This window comes from Schistocerca gregaria, chromosome 5 (genome assembly GCF_023897955.1).
Source record: "Schistocerca gregaria isolate iqSchGreg1 chromosome 5, iqSchGreg1.2, whole genome shotgun sequence".
Taxonomy (NCBI): domain Eukaryota; kingdom Metazoa; phylum Arthropoda; class Insecta; order Orthoptera; family Acrididae; genus Schistocerca; species Schistocerca gregaria.
Window position 1 is genome coordinate 557,846,612 of NC_064924.1, and position 10,200 is coordinate 557,856,811.

Sequence of the window (10,200 nt, forward strand, 5' to 3'; positions counted from 1 at the left end):
ATAAAATAAAATTAGATTATATTTTGTCTTCTCAACAGATACGGTTTGTTTACTGATTATCTCCCTCAGTAGAGCAGTGCACATAGTTATGAAATGTCCTAACAATATTGAACTGTGCACCAAATGGAACTCAGTCTTAGCCTTTCTCCTTTCACATACAATGTTCTTACCAAGAGAAAGACACACACACACACACACACACACACACACTGGCCAACTTGAGCATCATGTTGTGTTGCAAGTACCACTTGGACTTTCAGTCAGTGAAATTACTACATGCTACATGCAAGGGTCCAGGTTTTAGTCTGCCACATCTGAATGATAAAGTTTTAATATATCAGGCATCTTTATACACAGCTTATGTTGGCAAATACAAAAACAGAGAGAAGTACTTAGTCACGAAGTTAGTGATAAATGACAAATCGATTCCTCTCATCAATACAAAGGGTGAATCACCTGAAACTTGCACCACAAATATTGTGGTATATGTTTTAAACTGAACAATGCCTATTGACATCAACAAACTAAAAGTATGTTAAATTAGAATATCAGTGGTGATAGTTGCAGGATTCAAACGCGAGTCGTTTCAGGGATATAATATTTTGCAAAGTTTCCACACCTACAGTTGTTTATGCCATTCAACCAGCATAGTTGCTAGGTATGCTATTGTTACGCTTGCTTACGGTATGCTTGTGTGTTGCTTGAGTGCACTAAGACTTGCTGGTCAGTTACTGTGTACAGTCCAAGGGGTAGGTCACGAGTGGACAATATGGTTTACCAATGCTGAAAAAGCCAGCACGCTCATGGTGTATGGAGCAAATGGAGTCTACTCTTGTACAGTGTGTGGAGCAAGATACTCCGATAGATGTCAGCCATCTCAGCAATTATTTACCAGTCTTATCAACCAGTCATTTGAAAGTTGTAATGTCTCACCTGGGCAGCATAACAGAAGGAAACAAGTGACAGCAGAAGAAGGGGAAATCAATGTTCTTGCTGTCGTTGCAGTGGAGCTGCACATTACCTCCCACATAATTGCACGAGGCAGTGCCATAAATCAAGTTAAGTGTACTATATATTCACCATCGACAAAGGTTCCATCCCATCCACATCTCTCTCCATCAAGAGCTGCATGGAAACAATTATGAGAATTCTTCAGTACACAGACATTAAGACAGGATACTCCAGATGTATCATGTATCTTGTTTAGTGATGAAGCCACATTTACCAATTGTGGCCAGGTAAACCGCTGAAACATGCACTACTGATCTGTTGACAACCCCTGTTGGATTCGTCAGATGGAATGTCAGCATCCACAGAGTGTAAACATATTGTGTGGGATAGTCAACGATCAGCTCATAGGCCTGTTTTTATAGAAGAAACACTGAACACGCACAAGTGTCACAGTCTCCTAGCAGATCATGTTCCACAGATACTGCAAGACATTGCTCTGCAGACTAGGAGGAACCTGTGGTACCATTACAATGGCTGTTCAGCCTATAGTCTACTCAACTGTTTCCAAGTCGTTGGATTGGACACAGAGGACCTGTACCTTGGCTGACCCATTTCCCGGATATGATGCCTGTAAACTTTTTTCTGTGAGGAAAGCTGTCTACAAGGCCACACCACCTAAACACAATGATATGTGACAACATATTGCTGCTGTCTGCTTGGTCATCTCTGCCAAAATGCTAGCACATGTGCAGCAGGGTTCCACAACAGACTGGAAGCGTGAAATGCCGCTGTAAGTGATCATTTTGAACACAACCTTTGATAGACAATTGTCTCATTACTGGTCAGAAACCACATAACTAATGTATGCATTTGTGCTGTTCTTTAGTGTGTGCTGCCATAGGTGTTGTGCAAGTCGGTGTGGGAACTTTTCAAAATATGATCTCTCTTATACGACTCGCACTAGACTCCTGCATCAAACACCACTGACATTCTAATTTTCCCTTGTTTGTTAATGTAAATAGTTATTGTTTGATTTTAAAAGTGTACATTTGTATGAAAAATACACTTTCTAAGTATTATTATTCACCAAGCGGCAGCAGGGAAACACACACACACACACACACACACACACACACACACACACACACACACACACACGCGTGAGGCACATGTGAGTGCACTTTTGGAGCCAGTGACACCATCTTGATGATAGGTAAACTCCAGTGGAAGACTCTGCAGGAGAGGCGCTCAGTAGCTCGGTACGGGCTTTTGTTAAAGTTTCGAGAACATACCTTCACCGAAGAGTCAAGCAGTATATTGCTCCCTCCTACGTATATCTCGCGAAGAGACCATGAGGATAAAATCAGAGAGATTAGAGCCCACACAGAAGCATACTGACAATCCTTCTTTCCACGTGCAATACGAGACTGGAATAGAAGGGAGAACCGATAGAGGTACTCAAGGGTACCCTCCGCCACACACCGTCAGGTGGCTTGCAGAGTATGGATGTAGATGTAGATCTTCTGGTGGAAGAGTTGAAGGGGAGGGAAGAGGGACTGGAGAGGTTTAGGGAAAGGGGTATACTTTAGAAAAGTCACCTGGAACCCTGGGTCAGAGGAGACTTAAAGGATGGGGTGAGAAGGGAAGACTAATTGTTGGGGATCGCACTGGATGAGATCTGAAAACTTGAGAGCTCAGTCCTTCCTTCTCATTCCGTCCAGTAAGTCTCCCCTGACCTGGGGTTCTAGATGACGTTCCTAAACTGTACCTCTCTCCATAAACCTCTCCAGTTCTCCTCCTCCACCACTCTTCCTTCTCCTTCAACTCTTCTGCCAGAAGAAGGAGCCATGGTCTCCAAAAGCTTGTGAAAGTTAAATCCTTTTGCGTGTGTGTGTTGCCCTGCTGTCGATTGGTGAGCAAATTTTTTTTATCTTGCTTCAGTTTGTATTATAAGCCTTTAAACAGAATGTGATTGGACTATAATCTAATATTTGATCCACATACCACTCATGTATGCTAGGTCATAAAAGTAAGCAACCAGCACGGATGTCACAAACTTCGTGAAATATTTCCTACTTGGTGCTAATGTCGTCCAAAGAAGGAGTACATGATCCCAGTGGCTATCTGCCATCTATATGATACCATATGGTCAGACACATCATATAAGCTACTTCACTTGGTTGCTGGTTTTTTTCAACGGCAATTAAGTTGGGTTTTGCATGACAATTTAAAAGTTGTACTCCAGCTTGTTCATAAAACCAATTAAAAACCTGTTTCACAGTAAGGTTCAGTGACAGAACCTAGCAATTAAATCAAACATAGTGAACACAACCACAATTGATAATAATCCATAATCCATGTTATAACAAAACTTATGAAGAATCATGTGAATTTGCTTAGAGGATACCGAATCTCTTCAGGAGAGAAAAGTGACAGAACATTGAGAGTATCATCTACATAATAAAATGTACAACTTCTACTAGAGGATATCCACTCCTTGCATGACAGAAATGTGACATCTTCATTGACATTGTGGGTTGAACCAGGTTCCCTGTGATTAATAAACACAGAGTGGTTAAGTTTTTCATTCAAAATGCCAGAACACTGTCAAAGATAACATGTGTCCAGACCCAGTCATCCTTACACAAGAAATATTTTAAAAGTATTGGGCCATTTGGTGACAGTCTTGTGAGGACGAGGGCAGACACCCAACTGATGAGCCCCTCTCATCCTAGAATCTCAGTGACCTGCCCTTCCCTTTTAGCCTTCCCTAATCTATACCTCTCCCCTCCCCAAGGAAAGAACTCTTAATGGTGTTGTGTTTGTGTGTGTGTGTGTGTGTGTGTGTGTGTGTGTACAAAGTCAGGACTTCAGCAAACACGGTTAAAAAGTTTCCAATGGAAATGGTGGGTTTGTGCTTTCATTACCCAACTTGAACACCATTTGTGATACACAAGGTAATCCAAGAAAATAATGTAAATGGACATATAACCAACAACAGACAGTTCATCAGTCAAGACACCAGTTGCCATTCATTGATCAGACTGTAGTTTTTTTGGGTTGTAGTTTTTTGTCAGCTTGCTGCGTCTCCATTCTTCATTATACACATTTGTATGGCCACTTTTAATGTCTCATCACCATTGTTTAATCTTTCTTTCACTCAATACAGTCGGCCCATAACCAGCCACAACTTCTGCTGAATTTGAGTAGTTTAGATAAAATTGCATTATAGCATGCACTGCGCAACTGACACTGTCCTGTATTAAATTCCAAATCTCTCCACAGTGCATGCCGACATTGGGTTTTAGCCTCTCTTGTCATCATTACAGCAACATTAAAAAGAACAACACTATGCACACACAACAATCAGTCATCTTCATTAGATAGTTACAGTTTCAACCCCTTACATACAAGTAGCCTAAGGAGTGTGCATTTCTAGGCTTGTATCAGGACAAAAATCACTCGAGTGGAAGGGTGTTGAGGAAAAGAAAAATTATCTCGCTTCTGCTGCTGCTGCTACTTTAGTAAGGGATGAATATTAAACTGTGTTTGGTCGCTAAGGACCAGGTCACGATTCTGGCTATTAACAAACACCAATCAAAGAATCCTGACTCAGTCCTTAATCACCAAACCACCATTTCATTTTTCACCCTCACTAAAGTAGCAGCAGCGAGATAATATTTTTCTAAGCATAAGATAGTAGTCTCTGCCATTACTCACTTGTATATTTTGGGTTATATATACTGAAGTGCTGAAGAAACTGGTATAGCATGTGTATTCAAATACAGATATATGTAAACAGGTGGAATACGGGGCTGCAGCCGGCAACGCCTATATAAGACAAAAAGTGTCTGGTGCAGTTGTTACATCGGTTACTGCTGCTACAATCGCAGGTTATCAAGATTTAAGTGAGTTTGAATGTGGTGTTACCATCAGCACACGAGCAATGGAACACAACATCTCCAAAGAAGTCATGAAGTGGGGATTTTCCCATATGATCATTTCAAAAGTGTACCGTGAATATCAGGAATCCAGTAAAACATCAGACCTCCAACATCACTGCGGCCAGAAAAACATCCTGTAAGAATGGGACCAACAACGACTGAAGAGAATCATTCAACATGACAGAAGTGCAATCCTTCCGCAAATTGGAGCAGAATTCAATGCTGGGCCATCAACAAGTTTCAGCACGCGAACCATTCAATGAAAAATCATCGATATGGGCTTTCGGAGCTGAAGGCCCACTCATGTACCTTGATGACTGCACAACACAAAGCTTTACGCCTCAGCTGGGCCTGTTAACACTAACATTGGACTGTTGATGACTGGACACATGTTGCCTGGTTGGACCAGTCTCATTTCAAATAATATCGAAAGGATTGAAGTGTGAGGGTATGGAGGCAACCTCATGAATCCGCGGACACTGCACGTCACCAGGGGACTATTCAAGTTGGAGGAGGTTCTGTAATGATGTGGGGCATGTGCAGTTGGAGTCATATGGAACTCCGATACGTCTAGATATGACTCTGACTGCTGACACATACGTAAGCATCCTGTCTGACCACCTGCATCCATTCATGTCCATTGTATATTCTGACAGACCTGGGCAATTCAGCAGAACAATGTGACACCCCACACATCCAGAACTGCTCCAGAGTGGCTCCAGGAACTCTCTTCTGAGGTTAAACACTTCTGCTGGCAACCAAACTCCCCAGACATGAACATTATTGAGTATATATGGAAAGCCTTGTAATGTGCTGTTTGGAAGAGATCTCCACCACCTTATACGCTTATGGATTTGTGGACAGCAATGCAGGAGCCATGGTGTCAATTCCGTCCAGCACTTTTTCAGACATACCCAAGTCCATGCCATGTCGTGTTGCGGCACTTCTGCATGCTCATGGGGGCCCTACACGATATTAGAAAGGTGTACCATTTTCTTTGGCTTTTCAGTGTACACTTCAATGCTTTCAATCTTCAAGTATACAGTAACATAAGTTTTATTTGTGCTGGGCTCCTTAGTGAAATTAGTTATGGGTGTGTTTTCTGTACCAACAGGTTTTCATAAACTGTCATATATCTTTCAAAAATAATCTTTGTGTAGCTACGAACTCTCACTGATGTATGAACTGTCTGTTAGTATTAAGTTATCTGATAGCAGCTTAGAAAAACGAAAGCTGGTCCATGATGGACTATTAAATAATTATTATTGTGTTATTAATTATTAATAAGAGTCTAAATTAATGATTTTATGAAGACTGCACTCATTTTAATAAGCTATTTTTGTTTGTAACTGTTTTTGAAATTTGGATTCAATGTAAGAGTTTTTTAATACATGGTGTACTCTACTAAAACATGTATAAGCCTCCACAAGCCCTAGGCACTTCCACTCCCCAGCCTATGTTGCTGCCATTCTCATCAGCACTACAGAAATACAATTCAAGATCCCTATAGATCACTAACTATTCATTCTGCTGTTGTACCACTTAATCACTTCCTTGTATTCTCCTATTACCTTGAACTGATTACAGAAACCATAAAGCCATGCATCTGCAAGAGAATGTGAATACATTGTCCTCTAGTGTGCACTCTGATGAGTATACCTGTTCACCATGTCTGAAAGACACTTTGGGAAAAGCAGCAGATGAGAAACTAATTTTGCTGCTCTGAAGTGCCAGTTCATGTTGAATCTTCATAAGTATCTAATAAATATCAAGACACTGTACCAAAGCAAAGTCATTAAATAGTGGAACAAAATAGGGGGAAAAAAGCTTTCAAAGCTGCAGTCGACTGGGGTCAACGGAGGCATCCGATCCTGCCCATCAGCTTTGACCCGTGTCGTAAGTGTGTTGTGTTGTGCGAGGTCACGATGATGCGGAATTTAGTTTATGAGTGTGTTGTGTTTGTAGATGTCATCTTGTTGCAGTTGGTGGTGTCGTCTGGTGGTGCATTTGGTTCATCTGGGTGTCGGTGCTTGAAGTGTGCATTTCTAGGTCGTGACTGTTACAAAAGAACAGAAATTAGTTTCAGTGAGTTCAGAATTATGCTTCCATTGTGTTTATGTTATTGCAGTGTCATCTGATTTTATTGGTTTGTTGTGTGGTAAGTTGTTTAATTCAATTTGTGGCTTATTTTGTTAGGTATGGATATTACTTCTAAGTTTAATAGTCCGCGTTTGTGGGCTGAAATGGGGAACAACATGTCGCCCATCATTAAGTTTCTGCAACTTTTTGGGCTTGTGACAGAGATTGTGAAATGCGGCATATTCAAGCAGAATATGTGAGATGGGGGTTAGTGTGTAGTGCCAGAACTTTTTTATGGTAAGTAGTAGTATTGTTGGGGATACTGTACGCGTGTTATGACGTTCGGTGAGATTTTTATTAGTTGATGGGTCAGTGTTGTTTACAGCATGTGTCAGTGGTTGATGTTTTGGTTTCGGCATTTGTGGTTGATTTATGTATATTAGGGGGAAGTACTTGATTTCAATTTTTTTGGTATCATCAGTTGTATTTGAGCTGCATAGGTCATGGGAAGTGACCGACAGCAATTCGTCGTCATAGCTATGTGTGTTTTGGTATCGTGAGCTGTTGCTGACCTATATAGGTCAAGGGAAGTGTTCGATTCCAATGTGTCGTAGCTGTGTGTGTTTCGGTATCGTGAGTTGCTGTTGACGTTTTGTGTGGTTTGTGATCACGGTATGCATTTATATTTAGTTTGTCCCCACTCAAAAACCCCCAATTTCCCGTGCTGGTCCCGTTAGTTTGATTATATGTGTGTTGGTTTTATATGTATTTCCGTGTTTGTTGTCGTTTATATAATGATGTCATAGGCGCCATACTGGAAACGTTGAAAATGGTCGTTTCCGTCATACTGGTGATTTCATGGGTCAAAGCAGACGAGTGGAATCGGACACTTCTGTATTCCCCTCAATTGTGTGTCTACGTTCTGGCCTGTAAAGTAATTGCTTTGCAAAAAGATGGTCGCTCACACAGACTGCTAAGGCAGATGACCACTTTTTCACATAGCACTTCAAATATTTTTGTTGCTATAATTTGTAAAATTTATAACATCTATTTTTTGTGTTTATTGTTGTTTTTTATATCACCCATTGTCTTTGACCATCATAATCAAACTGGTGGACATAATCTACTCGTTGAAATACAAGATAAGTAACATACATACCATAATATGAATTACAGCTGTTTCCATAGCATGAAATTCATTAGCTTCACCAATTCAGAAATCATCTGCCATCTTCTACCCTAACCTAGATCTGGGGCTATGTTACGGATTAGTATGTCATCATAGTGAAGATTCTGCCAACCCACAAACAAACTGTCAACTTACCACTTTACTTAGGCTACGTGACACACCAAGAGTAAGCCTGTCACCAAAACCTACATTCCAAATGTGATGGAGCACAAGTCCACCGAAGTTGAGGACAGGGAAGGATGATATCCTTTATACATGAATGATCACAGCATTTGCCACTATCTATTTAACGAAAGCACTGGAAACCAAAATTCATACGGCAGTGCGTTAAATACTGCATGGCCTCAAATGCTAACATTAAAGTAAATAATTTTTGCAATTTTACAGAACTTGCTTTACAACTTCAATTATTATTTTGAATGATCACGACAGTTTCCAACGTGCATGTACTGTATGTGACTGGTTGCATGTCAACACTATTGGCAGCTCATACAAGAGTTATGTACAGAACAATGATACTGACTGAGGAACATTTCCAGATACTGAGAAACCCTCCATACAGTCTACAAGCCCAATGGACACACACAAGGTATTTATACTTTTACTTGGCAAAAAGATTTCTGCAGCTACTTGGGGTTAACAAAATAGCTTTGATTCACAGTGTCCAGTGCACTCAATAAAGATCCCATACATGTTAGAGTTCTTCATCACGAACTTTTTCAGTGTTACCTTTGTCCCTGAACTACAATTCATAACATATTTCAGTCTTGAAACAATCTATCTTCATAATGTTTGTGACAGCAAGGAAGACTGGACTAGGTCAGACATATCTCTAGCAGTAAAAGAAGTACATATGCGAGCAAGAGGTAGGGGAAAATGACTAGGAGGTGATCAGAGGATTTTGGGAGAAACAGAATATTTGGGGCCGGGAGGACCATGTCAACTGTAGAAAGAAGGAAATTCTAAATTCATTACAAAGATAGTTAAGAAAAGTTTCCGGCCATTACAAATGATCAGCAATAACTTATGATACTCATGTTACAAACGAAAAACATCATTCATTCACAGGTAAAAGAGCCACATTACACTCTACTGCCTCAAAGAAAGAAGTTTTCATGCTTCTCAGTAGATCTTTCAAGGTTTGATTATGTATTTGTAAGCCAATCCCTATAAATTGAACTAAACAATTAGTTCTATAATTTGCATTCTACCTAAACGGTTTTCTTTGGGAAGTCATTGCCTGTGGATGGCAAAGACATACACTATGTTCTTTCCACCTCTGAGTCAAGCTGTGTTTCACAAATGCAAATAAAGGGAGTAAATTCAGTTCACCCTGGTCTCCCTACATGCTAAGGACAAAATGGCACCGTTCTCATTTACAGCAAACTTACACATGTACACTGGCTTATGCTGCTACAAAATAGTGATAATGAAAGTTGTAGTTACATAGCTGACAGCAACTGCAATTAGCTGCAATAAGATTAAAACTACACAGCAGAAGAGCGCAAATACAGTGAATTACATTTATTAAAACTGAAATATTATCAACAACAGATAGACAACAAAAACACTTCGGATTTATGTCCTTATTATCAAATATATAAAATCAAAAAGCCTAAAAACAGTAAATTTGCATAAAATAAAGTGCATAGTAATAACGATGGCATTATGCACGTTGAAAGATGAAATGAATAGTGTACCAAATCCAACATTCAGCACGTCGGATATTATATGAAATGCGCATGAAAACGGGCATAGTTCCAGAGAGAAATCATGAAACAAAGTTAAATGACCTGCAAACTGAGCATTTGCCACTACATTATCAAAAAAATGCTATCTAACACAGAATACACCACATATTCCTACCTTCAATCACAAAAACACATCATGCTTCTCACACCAATAAACAATTTTCATCTACCGCCTTTCAGTGTGTCAACAAAGCCAATTGTCCAAAGCTTATGTGTGGTTCTGTTTCGAAAGCAATTGCTGTGTATTTCCAAAGATTTTCTAACGATCACCGTTTCAACGTTTGTA

The 10,200-nt window shown here is 40.1% G+C and overlaps 1 protein-coding gene across 1 annotated transcript in view; it reads right to left on the minus strand.

The window, feature by feature from the left end:
- LOC126272112 (MPN domain-containing protein) overlaps positions 1-10,199 on the minus strand; it is a 158,212-nt gene extending 148,013 nt beyond the window's left edge. Inside the window, exon 1 of the mRNA XM_049974707.1 lies at positions 10,030-10,199. The gene's annotated coding sequence lies outside the window, so the exon portion shown is untranslated. The remainder of the gene's footprint in view (positions 1-10,029) is intronic.
- Between the last annotated feature and the right edge of the window lies 1 nt (position 10,200).